Raw genomic sequence first — 22,469 nt, 5'->3', positions numbered from 1 at the left:
AGAATGAACAAAGCATGTGTTCATGTCGATGGTCTTGTCTAGTAGCCTCATCTTCTCCAAAGGTCCCCTTGTCTGGTCTAGGGTACAACCTCGCCGGATCGATCTAGACGTAATCTCCCCCAATAACTTTCTTCCAAGCGGAGCGCGGTGTCGAATCCGTAGAACCACTCCAAAGACTTGCCAAAAGGCTCTCAAAACCCTAGCCAACGGCCTCCCAAAAGATAGAGAAAAAGTTGGAGTGAAGGATGAAAAGGGTCTTCAAAAATCCAGCTGAATCACTGCTTAAATAGGGCTCAAATAGGGCATCCACATGCCCCTGTGGATACTCCACACGGGCTTGTGGAATTTCCACACCAGTGTGGGGAATTTCCACACGCCCGTGTGGATTCTCTAGAAACCTGATTTTTGGCCGGTTGTGAACATTAATTGCTACAGTGTATTGCTACAGTATTTATTACAATGACCTGCTGCAGTACTCCGCGAAAACACTCCCAATTCCACATTTTTCATCAAGGCAACATAAATAGGCACATGTTTATGCCGTAGATCGCAACTCTTCTTCAATCAAAAGCCTCATTGGTGAAGATCTTGCTATCAAAGCACAAGTCAGGATACTCAAATGTGACTACCTTCGTGCCCCTCCAACTCATTGTAATGAATTGAATATATGGAGGTTGGCACACATTCATGTATCTTAGAGCCCACTTGTGACTTCACGTTTGTTCCTTGCATGATTCCAACAAATAGTGCGTTCACGATCTACTTTTGTATTATTTTCTTAATACTTAGCTTCACAACCCTATATACGCAAAAGAACACAGATACACATGTATTAACACTTAAATCTGATAAAAGTAATGGTCATCATAAAGAAAGAATAGGTCACATTCTTAACACACAAACTCTGCGAAAACGGAAAGTTGACTAGATTCAACCTGAATTACTTGTTGTCTTGAACTCCCGGCCCCTTCTGTTAATATTTAATGCAAAGTCCTCTCAATTTCATTGTCGGGCGGTAATAAGTTTGCTTGACTTGCACATGTCATAAGATGTATACTTTGCACAATATTTAAGGCCAAAAGTCAACAATTAAAAATTTAAAAGGCAATTAAGAAAAGAAGTAAGAAAATGAAGATATATGTGCACAAACAATAAACAAAAACAAGGAAAACAAATAACTAAAATAATGGTCAAATCAACCAGATCTAAGTTTTTCAAGTATTCCTCATAGGTTGATAAATGCTTGAGTAGACATATTTTTATATATGTTTTACATATATTGTGCATTTGTTGTTCTTTTGTGCAATTAGGTTGTGAATGCCTTGGAGAATTAAAAGAGAACAAAGATAGGCTATAAAGGCAGAATGTTGAGAGTTCTTGTGCAATTCAAAGATCAAGACATGAGAAGAGTTCATGAATGTGAAGATGTGTGCCAATTTCCAAGGAGATTCAAGTCAATTCACTAGTTGGAAGGGCATAAAGCAATCACATCTTCATGTTCCTTCTCTTTGTGAAGATTGCAAGATCTCGAAGATGAGTTGATAAAGAAAAGTTTTATAGCCTACCACATTGTTGTGTGCCTGACTATGTTGTCTCAAGAGGAGAGTGTTTGTACCATGTGTGTGGAAAGTACTATAGCAAAGTACTGTAGAAATTTTACTATAGTAGTACTATAGTAAATTGCTGTTCATGTGCCCGCGTAGAAATTCCTGCAGCCCACTGGGGCGTGTGGAAAATCCATATGGGTATGTGGGGGCACGTGACAGACGCGGTTTAGGCTTATAAATAGCCATTTTACCCTATTCTTTGACATCTTCTGTGCTGCTCTTGAGTGGTGAAATGGCTAGGGTTTGGAGAGGAGGTCTTTGCTGATTTGGAGGGTGTTCTTTACCAACTTTGATGGTTTCCTTCACCGCCATGTCACTTGGGAAGCCACCGGTGACCTTGCTTCGGAGAGGAATCCTTCAAGACGTTGAACTACCCATCAAGGGCAATCATCATGAATTCAAGGGGGTTTTCTCTATGCTTTTGTTGCTTTTCATTGTATTAATTATAGTTTTATAACTTGCCCCATGGAGGGCTAAACCCTAGTAGGTACTTTGGCATGTGAACCCTAAGATCTATTGTTTCATATTGATTTGCTTTATGTTTATAGTTAATCTGAGTTGATTTGAGCTTTAACCTTGTGATTTCATTACTTCCATGTGTTATTGATCTTTGTGATTGATCTACGTTGCATGATTTGTTATTTTGATTTGAGAGATCTCTATTAGAATTAGAACTTCAAGGTTAAAGAGGGTTGAGAGGGTGAGTCATAAGATAGTGGAGCGTCCCCTTCCCCTTCTGATTGAGTATTTCCTATCTCCGTATTCCCTAGACTCTATGCAACCATATTTTGTGTGAGGCATGACATTGAGAGATTTCTCCATAGGGACCTTATAGGGGGTTAGGGATCCTTCACCGGGAATTAGGGTTGGATGTATCTTTAAGAATCGGTTTCACTGTTAGGTATCCCTAGATTTTGTTGCGGTCATATGGGGTGTGAGGTGTTCAGATTGAACAATTTCTCCACTGGAACCTTGTAGGGGACTAGTATCGGTTGCTTGAGGACAAGGACAGGTTGTTCTTGGATTACCTCGACTCAATAGACTCGATTTAGAGGCATTTAGCAAATCTTGGACTTTATGGAAGATCCTAGGGGATCATCACCTGAGTACCTCATCTTTAGTGATTGAGAACTCCTTTACTTTATTTCTTTGCTTGTTTACTTGCTCATTAATTAATCTTGCAATTAGTTCACTCCATCACTTTCATCGATTCTGACTAGATGACTAAGAAGTGGTTAATACTAATACTTCCGATCCCTGTGGATTCAACTACCCACTCACCAGGGTAATTCTTAGTTCGACACTTGTGCTCTTGTGGTTTACAAAGATATTCGGTCTTGTCATGGGTCCCCTGCAACGGCGCCGAAAACTTGGTTGTGATCTTGCAAGTGCACAGGTTGTCAAGTGATAAGTGCTTGAGTAGACATATTTTTATATATGTTTTATATGCATTGAGCATCATTTTTACTGTGGTTTATGTCTCATATTGTGTATTTGGTGTTCTTTTATGCATATAGGTTGTGAATGCCTTGAAGAGTAAAAAGGAAGCAAAGATGGGCTATAAAGACACAATGTTGGGAGTTCTTGTTCAATTCAAGGATCAAGACACGAGAGCAGTTCATAAACGTGGAGATGTGTGCCAACTTCCTAGAAGATTCAAGTCAATTCACTAGTTGGAAGGGCACAAAGGCAGCCACATCTTCATGTTTCTTCCCTTTGTGAAGATTGCAAGACCTCTCAAAGATACATCGATGAAGAAAAGTTTTATAGCCTACCACATGGACGTGTGCCCGGACATGTGGCCTCAAGAGAAGAGTGATCGGACTGTGTTTTTTTATGAAAAATACTGTAGCAAAATTACTGTAACAGTGCTGTACCAAAATTACTGTTCACGCGCCCGTGTGGAAATTCCACGCGGCCGCATGGAAAATCCACACGGGCGCGTGAGGGCACGTGACAAGCGCGATCTAAGGCCTATAAATAGCCGTTTTGCCCTATTCTTTCTCATCTTTGTGCGGCTCTTGACGGGTGAGACGGCTAGGGTTTGGAGAGAAGGTCTTTGCGGCTTTGGAGGCACTTCGTCACCAACTTTGATCGATTCCTCCTCCGTGATAGCATCAAGGCCATCAATTCATATATAAGGGGTCCTTCAAGACGTCGAAGCTCTCCATCAAGGCCATCAATTCATATATAAGGGGGTTTATTTTTATGGTTTTAATGTACTTTCATTCATTGATGGTGTGTTTTGTATGTTGCTCCATGGAGAGCTAAAACCCTAGTGGGTATTTGGGCTTGTGAACCCTAGGATTCTCATCTTTTGTGGTTTTGCTTAGTGTTTCTATTTAATCCGAGTTTGATTAAGTTTTAATCTTGTATTCTCATTGCTTGATTGTTTAATTAATCCTTGTGGTTGATTGGATTTGCATGATTTGTTACTTTGATGTGAGAGAGGTCTCTGATAAGTGTCTAAATGTAGGTGTTTTCATATATATATCGTATGCACTTTGCATGTATTTTGTGAGGTTTGATGCCCATTTCACGCTTAATCGTCTATTATTTGCTTTGTAGGGCATATGGAAACCATGGAGAACAAGAAGATATCATTTTGGCAAAAAGAGAAGAAAAATGGAATTTTCATACTACCCCCATACTACCCAAGATGGGAGATGTATGCATCTATGAAAACTGGATTGATTTGGTGTTCTGTCCAGATTTCCATACTACCCAAGATACTGAGGGCCATATGGAGGCCGTATGCACCCTCGTATGGAACGCGAATCTAGGGTTTCGAAAGTGCTATATGACCCCCATACGACCCCTATACAGCCCGTATGCCCTCGGGGGTATATATACTCACTTTTAGGCTGATTAAAGGACTTTTGTCTGGCCGACTTTTTTGGGAGATCATTTGGGAGATTTTTGGGCGACCTTTGGGGAGGAGAAGAAGGGCAAGAAAGCTAGAAGATCATTCAAGCCCAAGGTCCAAGGCTCTCAAGGCAAGAAGGCAACATCATTCAAAAGGGGAGATCGATCACGACTTGAAGGAAGGAGAACCGCGGCTAGAGGAAGCGCCATTCGGCATTCCTTTGGCGGGGAAGCGTCATTCGGCATACTCGCCTCAACCTTCACCATTTCATCTAGGGAGTGTCATACTATGTCTTTGTTTCATGTTTTGCTTGATTGTATGCTTTGTTATGAGATGATGACACACTAGACCCCCAAGGCCACCGGGTGTTGGTGAACCTTGGGGGGTTTTTATCATGTATTTTTGGATGATTACTTGTTAATTCTATGCTTGGGTATGTTTGAGATCTAATCCATTGTTTTTCATGCTAAGTGTTACACCAAGGAGAAATCCGTAGCTCTTTTATGAATGATGCATGTAGATGTGACTTGCTCGCATGTATTAGGTCATGAATGGATTAGAAGGGGATACTTGTATCATCACGCCGAGAAATTGGGTGTTTGGTAGCCCTCCATGTAGGTTTAATCCGAAGAAGAGTAGGTTTATTCCTAAGCGAGATTTCCTTGTACTTAATGCAATCGTAGGAATGTAGATTTGGAAGAAATTCCTATCTATGTTCGTATGGGATTAGGGTTCAATCACCGAGAAATTGGGGTTATTCTAATCTTGGAATCTCATGGTCCAATTTACCCTTGCATCTTTAAATCATCATCCATGTTGCATGATAACCCCATAGGCCTTTGCACTTCATTGATTCTCTTGCTTGCTTATTGCTTGTTCTCTCTAATTTGCTAGCAAATCTTGTATTTAGTTTTATTTGTATTTAGTAGAGTAAATCCATCACTTAAGATCTTAGGCCAGATAATAGCTCGAGAAGTAGTAATAGGAGATTCTTAGCCCCGTGGAATACGATCCTCGTGTCTTTGCACGAGGTATTACTTAGCGATCCCGTACACTTCGCGGGAAGCGATCAAGTTTTTTTGGCGCTGTTGCGGGGACAATTAAGGAATTCTAGGAAACTTTTTAGATTATTACTCTAGCCATTTCATTCTTTACTCATTTGTTGTTTTTTTCTTTTTCCCTTGATCTTAACTTTCTATCAATTTTTTTCTTGGTTGTGCAAGGTACTATGCATGACACGCTCGAATCCATCGACCTTGATTACACCATACATGGCAAATCCGAACATCAAGTTGGAAGACTACGTATATAGATTTGACGGTCGGATTAATGGGCAAACCCAACTTCATGTTTCACAATTTCCGAATGATTGTCTAGACGCACTTTTTACTATCGGGGACCCTAGTATAGCTTATGATGGAAGTGATCGGCACACGGTGTTTAAGACCTTTTTTTGGAAAGTGGTGCCCCATCACGAGCGAAGGAAACATGTCACTAGTCAAGTGTTTATGTTGACTACCGAGGGTCGAGATCCACCGCCATGAATCCCACTCGGAGGATTGTACTCGAAATGGGCCGATGCTAGCATTGGTACAGGAATCCGATGTGGAGCCCTCGTGATTTACAAAGATGAAAGTCCCGGATGTGGTACTAGATGTTGTGAGTTTGGTGTCCATGGTATCGAAAACAACTCGATGATATCTGCAGGCCGTAACAGGGTGATGGGCTTTTGGAAATGCAGGGTTACCGCCATCAACCGAGGAAGCACCCGACTTGGAGTTAAAATCACTACCGCACCATCTTGAATATGCTTTTTTTGGGAGAAAATACGCAGCTTCCAGTCATCATCTCTCGCAAAACCTATCAACCGAAAGCGTAAGAATAGATTGGTGGATATGCTAAAGAGGCACAAGAGCGCGATTGCTTGGAAGATTGCAGATATAAAAAGGATTAAACTCGCTCGGGTTTGCACTCACAAAAATTCTAATGACGGATGAACACAAGCCCGAGCCTTGCCCCCAAAGAAGACTCAACCCAAACATGATGGAAGTGGTTCGGGCAGAGATCATCAAGCTACTCGATGCTGCATTATCTACCCGATATCGACATGATGAGTGGGTAAGCCCCGTCTGTGGTCCCAAAGAAGGGGGGATGACTGTGATCACCAATGAAAAAAATGAGTTGATTCCAACTCGTACAACTACCGGGTGGAGAGTATGTATCGACTATAGAAAACTAAATGACGCCACCCGAAAAAGATCATTTTCCCCTACCATTCATTGACCCGGATGCTAGAGCGATTAGTGGACATTCTTACTATTGCTTTTTTTGGATGGGTTCTCGTGTTATTTCCAAATCCCTATCGCCTCAAGATCGTGAAAAGACCACCTTCACTTGTCCCTATGGCACCTTTGCTTATCGCCGCATGCCTTTCGGGTTATGCAACGCCCCAGCTACCTTTCAGAGGTGCATGACGGCAATTTTCGAGGATATGGTGGAAGATTTTATGGAGGTATTCAGGGATGATTTCTCCGTCTTCGGTGATTCATTTGATGTTTGCCTCAAGAACCTTGAGTTGGTCCTTATTCGATGTGAAGAGACTAATCTGGTGCTAAGTTGGGAGAAATGCCATTTTATGGTCCAAGAAGGGATAGTTTTGGGTCACAAAATCTCTAAAGATGGAATTGAGGTCGACAGGGCAAAAATCTCTACCATTGAAAAGCTACCACCTCCAAATTCTGTGAAGGCCATAAGAAGTTTTTTGGGACATGCTGGGTTTTATAGACGATTCATCAAGGATTTTTCAAAAATTGCTAGGCCCCTAACAAGGTTACTGGAAAAAGATGTCCCATTCGAGTTCAATAACGATTGCATGGCGCCCTTCACGGTGCTCAAGGAGAAGCTAATCCAAGCACCCATCATGGTCGCCTCCCGATTGGGATTCCCCATTCGAATTGATGTGTGATGTGAGTGATTTTTGCAGCTTGGGGCTGTGCTTGGTCACGGAGAGACAAACATTTCCACCCCATCTACTACGCAAGCAAGACTCTAACGGGTGCCCAACTCGAATTACACTACCACCGAAAAGGAACTACTTGCCGTGGTCTTTGCCTTTGATAAATTCCGGTCATATTTGGTTCTTTCTAAGGTTGTGGTGTACACCGATCATTCAGGGCTGAGGTACCTACTTAGCAAATCGATGCAAAACCTCGCTTTGATAAGGTGGGTTTTGTTGCTCCAAGAATTTGACCTTGAGATTAAGGATAAGCGGGAGCGGAGAATCTCACGCCGATCATCTATCCCGTTAGAAGCCCCCGCCCGAAAACCGTAAGAGAAAAGGACATTAATGACTTATTCCCCGAGGAGCATCTCAGATAATATTCAGCAGATTGAAGAGAAGGAACCACCCTGGTTTGCCGATTTTTGCTAATTACTTGGTTGGTGGGGTCATCCCGAAATGGTTTACATATCAACAGAGGAAGAAATTCTTTTTCTCGATCTTAAACACTATATTTGGGAAGATCCATACTTATTTAGAGTGTGCTCCGATCAGGTTGCTCGAAGATGCGTCTCTAGAGCAGAGGGTCTAAGTATTTTTGAAGCATTGCCACTCAGACCAACAGTGGCCATTATGATGCAAATAGAACAACCAAAAAGATTCTTGATGCAGGCTTCTATTGGCCATCAATATTTCAAGACACAAAAAAATTCATTCAATCCCTCGTGACGGATGTCGAGGGTCGGCAACATATCTCGCCGGGATGAGATGCCCCAAAATTGGAACCAAGCCTGTGAAGTTTTTTTGATGTGGGGACTGATTTTTATGGGACCCTTTTCCAAGCCCCCAAGGATACAAGTTTATCCTCGTGGCGCTTGATTATGTGTCTAAGTGGGTGGAAGCCCTGTGCTTTGCAAACAAATGACGCGAGGGTGGTCGTAAAATTCTTAAAGAAATTATTTTCCAGGTTCGGCGCACCACGTGCAATCATTAGTGACAGAGGCACTCATTTCTGTAATGCCCAGTTTGCCAAAATTCTGAAGTGTTACGGAGTATCCCACAGAATGGCAACACCTTACCATCCACAAACCAGCGGGCAAGTTGAGGTGTCCAATAGGGACTTAAAGCGAATCCTAGAGAAAACTGTGTCTCAAAACCCGAAGAGATTGGGCGTAACATCTAGATGACGCCCTCCGGGCCTACATGAACGGCTTACAAGACTCCTATTGGAATCACTCCATATCGCTCGGTCTATGGAAAAGCGTGCCATTTACCTGTTGAGCTTGAGCATAAGGCTTATTGGGCGATAAAGTTTCTAAATCTTGATTCTTCTCTCGCAGTTGCAAGAGAAAAACTCCAACTAAATGAACTTGACGAGTGGCGCCTCCACGGCATATGAAAGTTCGAGACTCTATAACGAGAGAGTAAAAGAGTACCACGACTGCACGCATCAAGCACCCTAAGCAATTTCACGTGGGCGATCAAGTTCTACTTTTCAACTCAAGGTTGAAACTATTTCCCGGGAAGCTTAGATCACGCTGGTCGTGCCCGCATACGATCACTCAAGTCTTTCCCCATGGAGCGGTCGAGGTAACTCACCCGGAAAATGGCACTTTTAAAGTCAATGGGCAACGGTTGAAACTTTACTTCCAAAGCAACACTACAAGGGAAACCGGGGGTGGCTTCAAATTGTTTGACCCCCCATGAGGTAAGGAACAAGGTACGTCAGGCTCGTGACATTAAACAAGCGCTTCTTAGGAGGCAACCCAAGTGTTCTGTGGTGTTTGCTTGCATTTTTCATATTTTAGTTCCTAGTTCATTTCAAATTTTCGTATTTCTTAGTCTTGTTTTACTTGTGAATAAGTTCATGCTCACACACTTGGCACATTGTTCTCATCGTTTAAATTGTGGTATGTTTGTGCAACTTCTTGAGAAACTCATATTTAGGTGTTAATTCATGCACTAGATCGTCATTTTATTCAATTCACTCATTTTTGGAGGAGTCTTTGAGCTTGCTATATCATTTTTTCATCATTTGGGGGCAGATTTTTGAAGTTTTAATTGATTTTAATGGGTATACGACCTTACTAGACCGTATGGAGGTCGTGTGAGATGAACACAGAGCAATTCCGAGGATCTGTGCCATCTCAGACGGCCCCCCATACGGCCCCCCATACTGGGCCATCTGGGATGCCATCCAGAATGCCCGAGAAGCCTTCTCAGGCCATACGGCCCCCATACGGGCCGTATAGGGGCCGTATGGCCCGGTTCTTGCTCATTTAACCCTCATCTCTCTTCTCTCTCTTCTCTTTCTTCCATTCTCTTCTTTTCTCTCTTTTTCCACCGACTTTTTTTCTCTTCTTTTCTCACTCATTTCTTGGCCGAATCTCCTCATTTTTTCTCCTAAATCTTCTCCTCATCCATTTGAGACGTCGATCTAGTAGTTTTCCTCGAGTTTAATGCTAGTTTTTCTCAAGATTTCGTCGGTATGCTTTTTTTCAATGCCCTAGTTTTTATCTTTTTTTCATTTCTTGGGCATTCTTGGAGCTTTTTGTGTGGAATTTCTTTAGCATTTTTGCTTGGTTTTGGATGGTGTGATTGTTATGGATGAAGTCTCCCTTGAATTTATGTAAAAAAAATTTTTCGATTTTCATGTTTTTTTGGGGAGGTTCTGTCGAATGAATGAGCATCCATACGGCCCCCATACGGCCGTATGGACACTATGCATCATATTTTTCATTGTTTCTTCATCCCATGCGCAAAATTTGGAATCATATTGGATTCCTCTATGCTTGATTGTATTTTTCATGGTTTGTAGGAATCTTGGGGATGGAGAAATTGACAACAACCATGGAGTTATGTTCATACCTCATTGGTGACCACATGGAACAAGATGTCATTTTTGATGAGAGACCTAATTCTAAGGACATGGATGAGCATGGAGACTTTATTTTTATTGTTTAGACTTTATTTCCTAGTTTTTTTGTGTTCTTTTTGTATTTTGCTTTTAATTTTTTTGTTGATTACTCCCTAGTTTCTCCCTTTGTGTTTGTATTTGTGAATTTTTTTGTGGAATGATGATGTCCCCTTTTTGCCTCAGCAGGCATTGAGGGAATTTGGTGAGCTTTCCTAGTTTTTTTAAGTGGAGGTCGGACAAGACGTGTATTGCTCACCACACCTTTTTGTCGAGTCGCACCTCACGACGTAACACAAGATAAACCGGGAAGTTCTGCTTTTTTTCACCCTCCTCTATTATTATTTGCATTGGCCCTTCTTGCATGTTTTTTTCATGATTAGTGTACATTGAGGGCAATGTACAACACTAAGTGTGGGGGTGGGTGCATTTCATGTCTTAGGAACATTGTTTACATGCTAGTGTTACCAATGATGGCTTTTATTCATTCTTGTAAGATTCTTTTTAGCTTGGACTAATGATGGATGTGAGTTACTTGTTTTTTTATGCTTTTATTGAATCTCGCTTTCACCCCATAGTATTGTCTTGTGCACTCGAATTTTTTTGTCGATGCCCCGGAATAGCCATTGTGACTACTCTAACTCTCTTGTATGCTTAACACACTACTTTGAGTACTTGGCCTTAGAACACTAAGTTCTATCCTTCAATGTTTTCTTAAGAACTTCTAAGTCTTGTTGAGCTAATCCGAGTTTTTGTGGCATGTAATGTACTCAAGATGTGATCTTGGGTGAGAGTGAAAGTGAAAAAGAAATGAGTCTATGTCAAGATTCCTCTCGCTAATGAAGCATGAATGCTTCTATGTTGATCTGAATCGAGTAGTTGGGTGGCTCTTGTGCCTAACCAAAGATGTGCATCCTCTAGAAAGATTTTTAAAATGATTTTTGATGCAGCCTATGTTAGTCTGACTCGGGAAAAAAAAATGTTGAATATTGAGTTGAAAATAAAAACCCTAGTGATCTTTTTTTGAGTACCTACCAAAGGTTTTTGAAAAAGAAAAAGGATTTAGTTTCAAGCTATAGAATTAGAAGGATCTTACTTCGCCATTGAAGTAGCACTTAGTAGTTTAAGACTTAGTATTCTTTGTATGTGGAGTGATTAGCATCTAGAGCTGTATTGATTGAAGTCCTTGAGCTAGACCCGGATCGAGGGCAAATGAGATAAAGGATTCACTTACACGCACATACATATTAGGGGTGAGACAGGATATTTTTTTATTATGCTTTAATGACTATAACTCAACATCTATGTTTCATTATCCTTTGCTTTTTGGAATCTTATATTTGCTTGAGCTGTAGGTATTGCATTTAGCCACTTCTCGGTCTCTTTGTTTTTTTCATGAGTTGTTTGCTTGGGGACAAGCAACGCTTAAGTGTGGGGATGTTTGATAAGTGTCTAAATGTAGGTGTTTTTCATATATATATCGTATGCACTTTACATGTATTTTTGTGAGGTTTGATGCCCGCTTTCGCTTTTAATCGCTCTATTATTTGCTTTGTAGGGCATATGGAAGCCATGGAGAACAAGAAGATATCATTTTGGTAAAAAAGAGAAGAAAAACAGAATTTTCATACTACTCCCCATACTACCCAAAGATGGGGGCCATATGCACTGTAGCAAAGTGGATTGATTTGGTGTTCTGTCTGCATTTCCATACTACCCAAGATACAGGGGCCGTATGGAGGCCATATGCACCCCGTATGGAACGCGAATCTAGGGTTTCTGAGTGCTATACGACCCCCATACGACCCCTATACGGCCCGTATGCCTCGGGGGTATATATACTCACTTTTAGGCTGATTAAAGGACTTTTTGCTGGCCGACTTTTTGGGAGATCATTTGGGAGATTTTGGGCGACCTTGGGGAGGAGAAGAAGGGCAAGAAAGCTAGAAGATCATTCAAGCCCAAGGTCCAAGGCTCTCAAGGCAAGAAGGCAACATCATTCAAAGGAGAGATCGATCACGACTTGAAGGAAGGAGAACCGCGGTTAGAGGAAGCGTCATTCGGCATTCCTTTGGCGGGGGAAGCGTCATTCGGCATACTCTCGCCTCAACCTTCACCATTTCATCTAGGGAGTGTAATACTATGTCTTTGTTTCATGTTTTGCTTGATTGTATGCTTTGTTATGAGATGATGACACACTAGACCCCCAAGGCCACCGGGTGTTGGTGAACCTTGGGGGGTTTTATCATGTATTTTGGATGATTACTTGTTAATTCTATGCTTGGGTATGTTTGAGATCTAATCCATTGTTTTCATGCTAAGTGTTACACCAAGGAGAAATCCGTAGCTCTTTTATGAATGATGCATGTAGATGTGACTTGCTCGCATGTATTAGGTCATGAATGGATTAGAAGGGGATACTTGTATCATCACGCCGAGAAATTGGGTGTTTGGTAGCCCTCCATGTAGGTTTAATCCGAAGAAGAGTAGGTTTATTCCTAAGCGAGATTTCCTTGTACTTAATGCAATCGTAGTAATGTAGATTTGGAAGAAATTCCTATCTATGTTCGTATGGGATTAGGGTTCAATCGCAGAGAAATTGGGGTTGTTCTAATCTTGGTATCTCATGGTCCAATTTACCCTTGCATCTTTAAATCATCATCCATGTTGCATGATAACCCCTCAAGGGGATCCACATCCATAGGCCTTTGCACTTCATTGATTCTCTTGCTTGCTTATTGCTTGTTCTCTCTAATTTGCTAGCAAATCTTGTATTTAGTTTATTTGTATTTAGTAGAGTAAATCCATCACTTAAGATCTTAGGCTAGATAATAGCTCGAGAAGGAGTAATAGGAGATCCTTAGCCCCGTGGAATACGATCCTCGTGTCTTTGCACGAGGTATTACTTGGCGATCCCGTACACTTGCGGGGAAGCGATCAGTCTCCATTAGAGTTAGAACTTCAAGGTTAAAGAGGGTTGTGAGGGTGAGTCATGAGATAGTGGAGTGTCCCCTCTCCCTTCCGATTGAGTGTATTCTATCTCCGTTCCTTAAGCTCTATGCAACCATATTTGGTGTGAGGCGTGAGATTGAGAGATTTCTCCGCCGGGACCTTGTAGGGGGTTAGGATCCTTCGCCGGGAATTAGGGTTGGATCAATCTTTAGGAATCGGATACAACTCTTGGAATCCCTAGAGTGCTTTGCAGTCATATGTTGTGTGAGGCGTTAAGATTGAGCGATTTCTCCACCGGGACCTCGTAGGGGACTAGTATCGGTGATCGGGAGGCCGGATCCGATTATATTTGGATTTCCACAACTTAACTTACTCATCATAGAAACACTTTGCTTATTCGGTACGTAATACCTGAATCCTAGGGGGAGCATTGCCCGAATACCCCACTTTTACTGATTGAGATCTCCATCCATTTAACCCTTGCATATTCGTCTCCGGTATTCACTTCTTCGCACATTATATCACCACACCTTTCCATTTATCATTAGGTTAGAAAGTAGAGAAGAAGTTAGTACTAGTAGCCCTGTTCCCGTGGATTCGACATACCCACTGACCGGGGTAATTATTACTTCGCCACCCGTGCACTTGCGGTTTACACGCATATTCGGACGTGTCAAGTTTTTGGCGCCGTTGCCGGGGAAGAGGATACTAGGAACGCTAGGACTTTGTTGCTCTACCCACTTATCTTTTTTTCTTTATTTTTGTCTATTCCACACTTTCTTTTTTTCTTCCATCATTCTCATCGGTTTTTTTATTTTTGTTTTCATCATATTCCCTCTATCTTCTTCCACCATTCTATTTTTGTTTTTATTTTTGTCTTATTTACTTTTTTTCTTGCATGGAACTTGAATGATGATTAATCCAGTTTGTAGATTTATATTTTTCGAGGTTGATGCTCTCACTAGAAAAAAATTGATCAATTTGTCAATGTTCATCAACAACACAATCCATATCGCATCAACTATCATTCAAATTAAAGGAGCTACCCAAACCTGTTGTGGGATATTGATAGACAACAATGGGAAGCACCTCAACAAGAACTTCAATGGGATGAGAAAGTTGAAGAAGATGTACTTTGGTTGGAAAGAGTGCTACCGAGATTTATTGAAGCAACCGATGCCCGTTTCCAAAATATTGAGGCCACATTAAGTTGTCACGAGGTCTCCTTTAAAATCATCGAGCATCAATTAGGAGAGATCTTGGACATGCTTGCTAAGGAAAAAGATGAATTTGAACATGCAAGGCAACTATCTCCGGGACATGATGAGGCCATGAACAACATGGAAGAAGTTGGGCAAATTGAGTACATTGGGGCAGAAAAGGAAAAACAAGAAATTGAATATCATTTTGAGATTTTGGATTGTGTGACTGAAGATTGTGCTTGTGAGCGAGAAAAGTTTCAAGGGGATTTGCTAGTGTCATGCTCCTCTCAAGTTGAAAATACATTAGAAGAAGCAAACCCTAAGGTTATGGAACAAGCATCTTTCTTTGTGATTAATCAACTCTTACAATGCAAGAGAGAGGTTTTGGGAAGGGAAGAAGATGTGGGTAGGAGATTGAAGCCATCCAATGACCCACCTGTGCTAAGCTTGGACAATTCCCAACCCAAACTGTTTCCTTGGAGGCCAAAAGTAAGATGGTTGGACTCTCCAACAAATACTTCATCCCGGCAAGTTGACTCTTGGTTTAAAGGAAGTAGCTATGCAATGTCTAGTTAGGAGGAACACACTCTTTTCAAGCCTCCGTAAGGTAAGGAAGAGGTACGTCAAGCTTAGTGACGTAAAACAAGCGCTTCTTGGGAGGCAACCCAAGTTTTTTAATTGTTTTCTAGCTTAGATTTTTATTTTTGCAGTAATAAAATCATGAGTGTGTGCTTTGTTAGATTTTTGTTAGTGTTGAGTTCTTCGTGAAGATTTTTGGTGTTTTAGTTTAAATACATGTGTGTGGCATGGTTTAGGATGAGATACATGTTTTTAGTTGGGAAATTGGACTTAATTTCATGTAAATATCTCTATGGATGTGTTTCTGCAAAAATTCTGCAGCCCACACGGGCGCGTGGAATTTCCACGCGCCCGTGTACAGTACCCACACCCCCATGTGGAGTTTTCACACCGCCATGTGGGGTAAATTGATGGAGAAGACCACTATTCACCATTTTCATTCACACGTCCCTTCATCTTTCTCACACACCCACACTCCCAAACATTTTTCCTTGGTCATTAAAAGGTTTAGAAGGGTTTTGCCGGCCATTTAATCATACTTTATTCCTCAATTCACACCGGTGAGCTCTCATTTTTCTAACCTTCTCCATGCCTCCATTTTTCGAACTTTATCTGGATATCTTGGTTCTTATGCATTTTCTTCATGGAAATCACCTTAATATGCTTGAGAATACTTTTATAAGAGTTTTGGAGCGCCGTTGTGGGTCGGTATGGCATTTTTGGCCATAACCCTAGCTCTCACGTGGTCGGTGGGATGCCCACGCGACCGCGTTGGCTGAAAAAAATTGTGCCCAGGGAAGCCCACGCGGCGCGTGGAAAAATCCACGCAACCGCGTGGGCTGAAAAAAAAAAATGCCCAGGAAACCCACATGGGCGTGTGGAAAATCCACGAGACCGCGTGGATCCACGTGGGCGCGTGGATTTTTCACGCGCCCGCGTGGGCTGCTTTCAGGCCAAAAATTGGCCACTGGGGCGCGTGGATTTTCCACGCGCCCGTGTGGATTTTTGCAGCTTGCCATTTCATGTATATTTGCATTTCTTTGGCAGTTTTCTTGCAGGTATGCCACCAAGGACCGAAAAGCTTTGATCGTATACGATTAACATTGGATGGGAACATTCTTTTGACACACCGGCAACACCAGAAGACGACATCGATGCTTGAGGCGTCCCACTCATGATTCTTTACTTTGCTTTACTTTTGTTTTCATTTTTTTTTAGTTTTTATTTTATCTTTTAGAGTTTAGTTAACTTTGTGTTTTGTTTTGTTTGTGCGAGTTTGTGCTTCATGTGTTTACTCATAAAAACTGGTATATCTTTTCTATTTTGTTGAGCTTCACTGAACCCCTTGTCTACGTGAAGATGGCCTTGAGAGTGATGTTGATGGTGTTTTAGTCATAGACATGATCATGTGATATTGTCACATAGTCGTGTGAGCTTCACAACCCACACAACAAGACCATGAGTTAGACTTCACCAAACGATTAATGAGGAGTTCAGGGGAGCATTGTTTTAATTGCATTCCCACACACATTATGCTTCCATTGTTATTATTTTTATTGTGCTTGCATGCGTACATTGAGGACAATGTACATCTTAAGTGTGGGGGAGGGTTCACCATATACATGACTTTTACTTGTGTTTTTCATGAGCATGCTCTTGTTGCCAATGAAGGTTCACCTTAGGGTTAAGAGTTTAATTCTTAGTTTTTTTGGAGGTTATAAACATGGATTTTTATCATGCTCTAGTTTTTCATCCAATTTTATTGAATATTTTTTTGTCCGATTGCTCTTTCTGCACTTTTTCTCGCTCATTAGACCTATGAAGACTCTAGTTCATTATGTTTGGGACTTTAGTGTGCTAGTTTTTTTATTTGAAAAATCATCAGAGGAAAATCAGAAAAAAATCAGAAAAATTTGAAAAAAAAATAAAAAAAGAAATGGAAATTGTTTGTTGTTTGTACATAGGGTGTGGAAAGAGCTACCACCCATGATGTATGTAGCTACTCTCATAAGTCGGATACTTGTTATGCCCTAATGAGAGAAAGAGCTATCACATGGGATGTGTGAAAGCTACCATTCTCGGTAGAAAGAGCTACCACCTCGAAAGTGTGAAAGCCACTCGGGAGGCATCTTGGGAAAGGGCTACCTTAGAGGTTGTGTGAAGCTACTACATATTATTTCTGTTTATAAATAAGTCCCATGTTAATAAGAACTTGGTAGTGGACATAGTGTTGACATGAGTTGAGTTTTTCCACACACACACGCATTCGGATTTTATCACATTCAATTTTTATTGGATTGTTTGATAGAGCATTGATTGTTTTGTCTAGTGTTTGATTCTCTCCATGACTCGTAGAATTTTTATTCTTGTACTCATTTAGTGAACCTAAGGCCAAGCACTTCTCTTTTTCTTTCCATAGGTATAATGTTTAATTTTTGCTTGAGGACAAGCAAAGACTTAAGTGTGCGGGAGTTTGATAAGTGCTTGAGTAGACATATTTTTTTATATATGTTTTTACATGCATTGAGCATCATTTTTTTACTCGTGGTTTATGTCTCATATTGTGTATTTGGTGTTTTTTTATGCATATAGGTTGTGAATGCCTTGAAGAGTAAAAAGGAAGCAAAGATGGGCTATAAAGACATAATGTTGGGTGTTCTTGTTCAATTCAAGGACCAAGACACGAGAGGAGTTTATAAACGTGGAGATGTGTGCCAACTTCCTAGAAGATTCAAGTCAATTCACTAGTTGGAAGGGCACAAAGGCAGCCACATCTTCATGTTTCTTCCCTTTGTGAAGATTGCAAGACCTCTCAAAGATACATCGACGAAGAAAAGTTTTCACAGCAAAATTACTGTAGCAGTACTGTACCAAAATTACTGTTTACGCGCCCGCGTGAAAATTCCATGCGCCTGCGTGAAAATTTCTGCAGCCTACACGGCCGCACGGAAAATCCACACGGGCGCGTGAGGGCACGTGACAAGCACGATCTAAGGCCTATAAATAGCCGTTTTGCCCTATTCTTTCTCATCTTTGTGCGGCTCTTGAGGGGTGAGACGGCTAGGGTTTGGAGAGGAGGTCTTTGCGGCTTTGGAGGCGCTTCGTCACCAACTTTGATCGATTCCTCCTCCGTCATAGCATCAAGGAAGCCACCGGTGAACCTAGCTTCGGAGTTGGTTCTTCAAGACGTCGAAGCTCTCCATCAAGGCCATCAGTTCATATATAAGGTTGTTTATTTCTATGGTTTTAATGTACTTTCATTCATTGATGGTGTGTTTTGTATGTTGCTCCATGGAGAGCTAAAACCCTAGTGGGTATTTGGAGTTGTGAACCCTAGGATTCTCATCTTTTGTGGATTTGCTTAGTGTTTCTATTTAATCCGAGTTTGATTATGTTTTAATCTTGTATTCTCATTGCTTGCTTGTTTAATTAATCCTTGTGGTTGATTGGATTTGCATGATTTGTTTCTTTGATGTGAGAGAGGTCTCCATTAGAGTTAGAACTTCAAGGTTAAAGAGGGTTGTGAGGGTGAGTCATGAGATAGTGGAGTGTCCCCTCTCCCTTCCGATTGAGTATATTCTATCTCCGTTCCTTAAGCTCTATGCAACCATATTTGGTGTGAGGCGTGAGATTGAGAGTTTTCTCCGTCGGGACCTTGTAGGGGGTTAGGATCCTTCGCCGGGAATTAGGGTTGGATCAATCTTTAAGAATCGGATACAACTCTTGGAATCCCTAGAGTGCTTTGCAGTCATATGTGGTGTGAGGTGTTGAGATTGAGCGATTTCTCCACTGGGACCTCGTAGGGGACTAGTATCGGTGATCGGGAGGCCGGATCTGATTATATTTGGATTTCCATGACTTAATTTACTCATCATAGAAACACTTTGCTTATTCGGTACGTAATACCTGAATCCTAGGGGGAGCATTGCCCGAATACCCCACTTTTAATGATTGAGATCTCCATCCATTTAACCATTGCATATTCGTCTCCGGTATTCACTTCTTCGTACATTAGATCACCACACCTTTCCATTTAACATTAGGTTAGAAAGCAGAGAAGAAGTTAGTACTAGTAGCCCTGTTCCCTGTGGATTCGACATACCCACTCACCGGGGTAATTATTACTTCGACACCCGTGCACTTGCGGTTTACACGCATATTCGGACATGTCAAGTTTTTGGCGCCGTTGCCAGGGAACAGGATACTAGGAACGCTAGGACTTTGTTGCTCTAGCCACTTATCTTTTTCTTTATTTTGTCTATTCCACACTTTCTTTTTCTTCGATCATTCTCATCGGTTTTTATTTTATTTTCATCATATTCCCCTCTATCTTCTTCCACCATTCTATTTTGTTTTATTTTGTCTTATTTACTTTTTCTTGCATGGAACTTGAATGATGATTAATCCAGTTGTAGATTTATATTTTCAGGTTGATGCTCTCACTAGAAAAATTGATCAATTTGTCAATGTTCATCAACAACACAATCCATATCGCATCAACTATCATTCAAATCAAAGGAGCTACCCAAACCTGTTGTGGGATATTGATAGACAACAATGGGAAGCACCTCAACAAGAACTTCAATGGGATGAGAAAGTTGAAGAAGATGTACTTCGGTTGGAAAGAGTGCTACCGAGATTTATTGAAGCAACCGATGCCCGTTTCCAAAATATTGAGGCCACATTAAGTTGTCACGAGGTCTCCTTTAAAATCATCGAGTATCAATTAGGACAGATCTTGGACATGCTTGCTAAGGAAAAATAAGAATTTGAACATGCAAGGCAACTATCTCCGGGACATGATGAGGCCATGAACAACATGGAAGAAATTGGGCAAATTGAGTACATTGGGGCAGAAAAGGAAAAACAAGAAATTGAATATCATTTTGAGATTTTGGATTGTGTGACTGAAGATTGTGCTTGTGAGCGAGAAAAGTTTCAAGGGGATTTGCTAGTGTCATGCTCCTCTCAAGTTGAAAATACATTAGAAGAAGCAAACCCTAAGGTTATGGAACAAGCATCTTTCTTTGTGATTGATAAACTCTTACAATGCAAGAGAGAGGTTTTGAGAAGGGAAGAAGATGTGGGTAGGAGATTGAAGCCATCGAATGACCCACCTGTGCTAAGCTTGGACAATTCCCAACCTAAACTGTTTCCTTGGAGGCCAAAAGTAAGATGGTTGGACTCTCCAACAAATACTTCATCCCGGCAAGTTGACTCTTGGTTTAAAGGAAGTAGCTATGCAATGTCTAGTCAGGAGGAACACACTCTTTTCACGCTACCAAGTACAACTTAGAAGTTGTTTTACAGAGTTCTCATGTAAGCAACACATCAAATGCACCAAGAATGAATCACAAACACAAAACACTTGCAATACACATAATTAGATCATCAAAATACACAAGTTCACCCCAAGGTTCACCGGCATCCGGTGACCTTGGGGTCTACTCGTCCATGCAAACAAATACAAACAAATACAAACAAAAGGTCCATGAAAATAACTACAAATGGCATAAGAAAACTCCCTCAAACAATGGAAGTGAGATGACAAGCCAAATTAGGTGGAAAGCTTCCACGGCCGCCATGATTGGGGCGGCTTCCCTCGTCATCTACAATCTCCCAAATAAGAGATTGATGAAGATCTAGCCAAACTAAGCTTCTTCCTTTAATTCCCCCACTCCAAAACGCGTGATCATGCCTCCTTTGAACTTATGGAAGTCGACTCCAAGAACTCCCCAAAAAGCTATCTCTCAAAACCTCCCCGCTTTGCCAAAAATGTTTTGTCCAACATATATCCCGTCAGGTCCATACGGGCTCCATGCGGGCGCATGGAGGCCGTAAAGCTCACTTCCATTTCACCCAGAAAATATGTCATTGCTACAGTACTCATATACATTGATTTTGCTACAATAATCCTGCTGCAGTAATTACGCCACAGTAACCGAGACTTGTGAAATTCTAGCAAACCTCACGGGCACCCATGTGGGCGCATGGATCCCGTGAAGCTCACAGCCGAATGGCTGCTACAGTGCTAACACCCCAAAAATGCCATTTTTTGTGTCGAATTCATCCAATTTGCATTTTTGATCTACATTCGGCACATTTATGATCTGCAACACCAAAAGAACAAATTTATACTTAAACGGGCATCAATTCATTAAGATATTGATTAGTGCTTGTGCGATATGAATGCGAAGCGTTCATTCCTTATGTTGAGCATTACTTTTCTTAGGTTTTTACACTAATATGTGTGTTTTTATGTTACTTTCGTGCAGGTAGGGTTGTAAGGCCAAGTATGAAAGAAAGAAGCCAATGTAGATCATAATGCACCGATTTTGGAGAAAATCTTGCTAAGGTTCAAACGTGAAGATATTAGTCGGGTGCGAGATGCTAGAGTGTGTGCCAACCTCCCTGTATTTGAGTTTGCACAACCATTTGGAGGGGCACAAGGGCAGTCACACTCAAGCATTCCGACTTATTCATATAGAACAAGATCTCCATCAACTTATCCGTCATTGAAGAAGCAAAGCGATCCACGGCATAAGCGTGTGCCCGTTTATGTTACCTCGATGAAAAGTTGATTCGGGAGTATTTTTTTTGGCAGAGCACTGCAGCAGGCACTGTAGCAGTTACTGTTCACAGCCAGCGGAGAAACCAGAGAAACAGAGAATCCATACGGGCGTGTGAAAATTATCCACGCCCGTGTGGAAATTCCGCACGGGCGCGTGGAGCATCCACGCCCGTGTAGTCGCCCGATTCAAGCCCTATTTAAAGCCGATTCAGCCCCGATTTTGGTATTCTTTTCCCCATCTTTTCCCCAACTTGCGAGAGGGCTTCGGCTAGGGTTTCGAGGGGTATTGGCCAAGGTTTTGGAGAGGTTCTACGGCTCCGACATCGTCATTCCTAAGGAAGAAGGTTGGTAGGGGAGCTTCCGTCGAGGCGTATCCTATAGCGGATGAGGGAATCCTTGGACGACGAGTAGAGGACTTTCCACAAGACCATCGACACGACTATCGAGCGGGTTTCTTTATGGATTCATTGCTTATACATTCTATTTCTTTGATTGTAGTTAGCTCCATGGAGAGCTAAACCCCTAGTGGGTACTTGGATGATTATGAACCCTAGGATGTATTTGTTTCATTGAACTTCTTTATTATGCTTTCAATAAATCGATGTTTATTGTGAATTCCAACCTTGAATGCTTGATGGAATAAACATTTCCCCTAGAGTGACACTAGGGGTTGAGAGTTCTTGTTTGTAACCTTGTGAGTGAGTGACACACCACGAGCGTTAGACAAAGCTAGGTTGGAGAGGGTTGAGAGGGTGAGTCGAGAGGTACAGGAGCATCCCC

Source organism: Dioscorea cayenensis, chromosome 12 (genome assembly GCF_009730915.1).
Source record: "Dioscorea cayenensis subsp. rotundata cultivar TDr96_F1 chromosome 12, TDr96_F1_v2_PseudoChromosome.rev07_lg8_w22 25.fasta, whole genome shotgun sequence".
Lineage (NCBI taxonomy): Eukaryota > Viridiplantae > Streptophyta > Magnoliopsida > Dioscoreales > Dioscoreaceae > Dioscorea > Dioscorea cayenensis.
The sequence above is the reverse complement of the archived record's forward strand: the minus strand, read 5'-3'. Positions refer to the sequence as shown.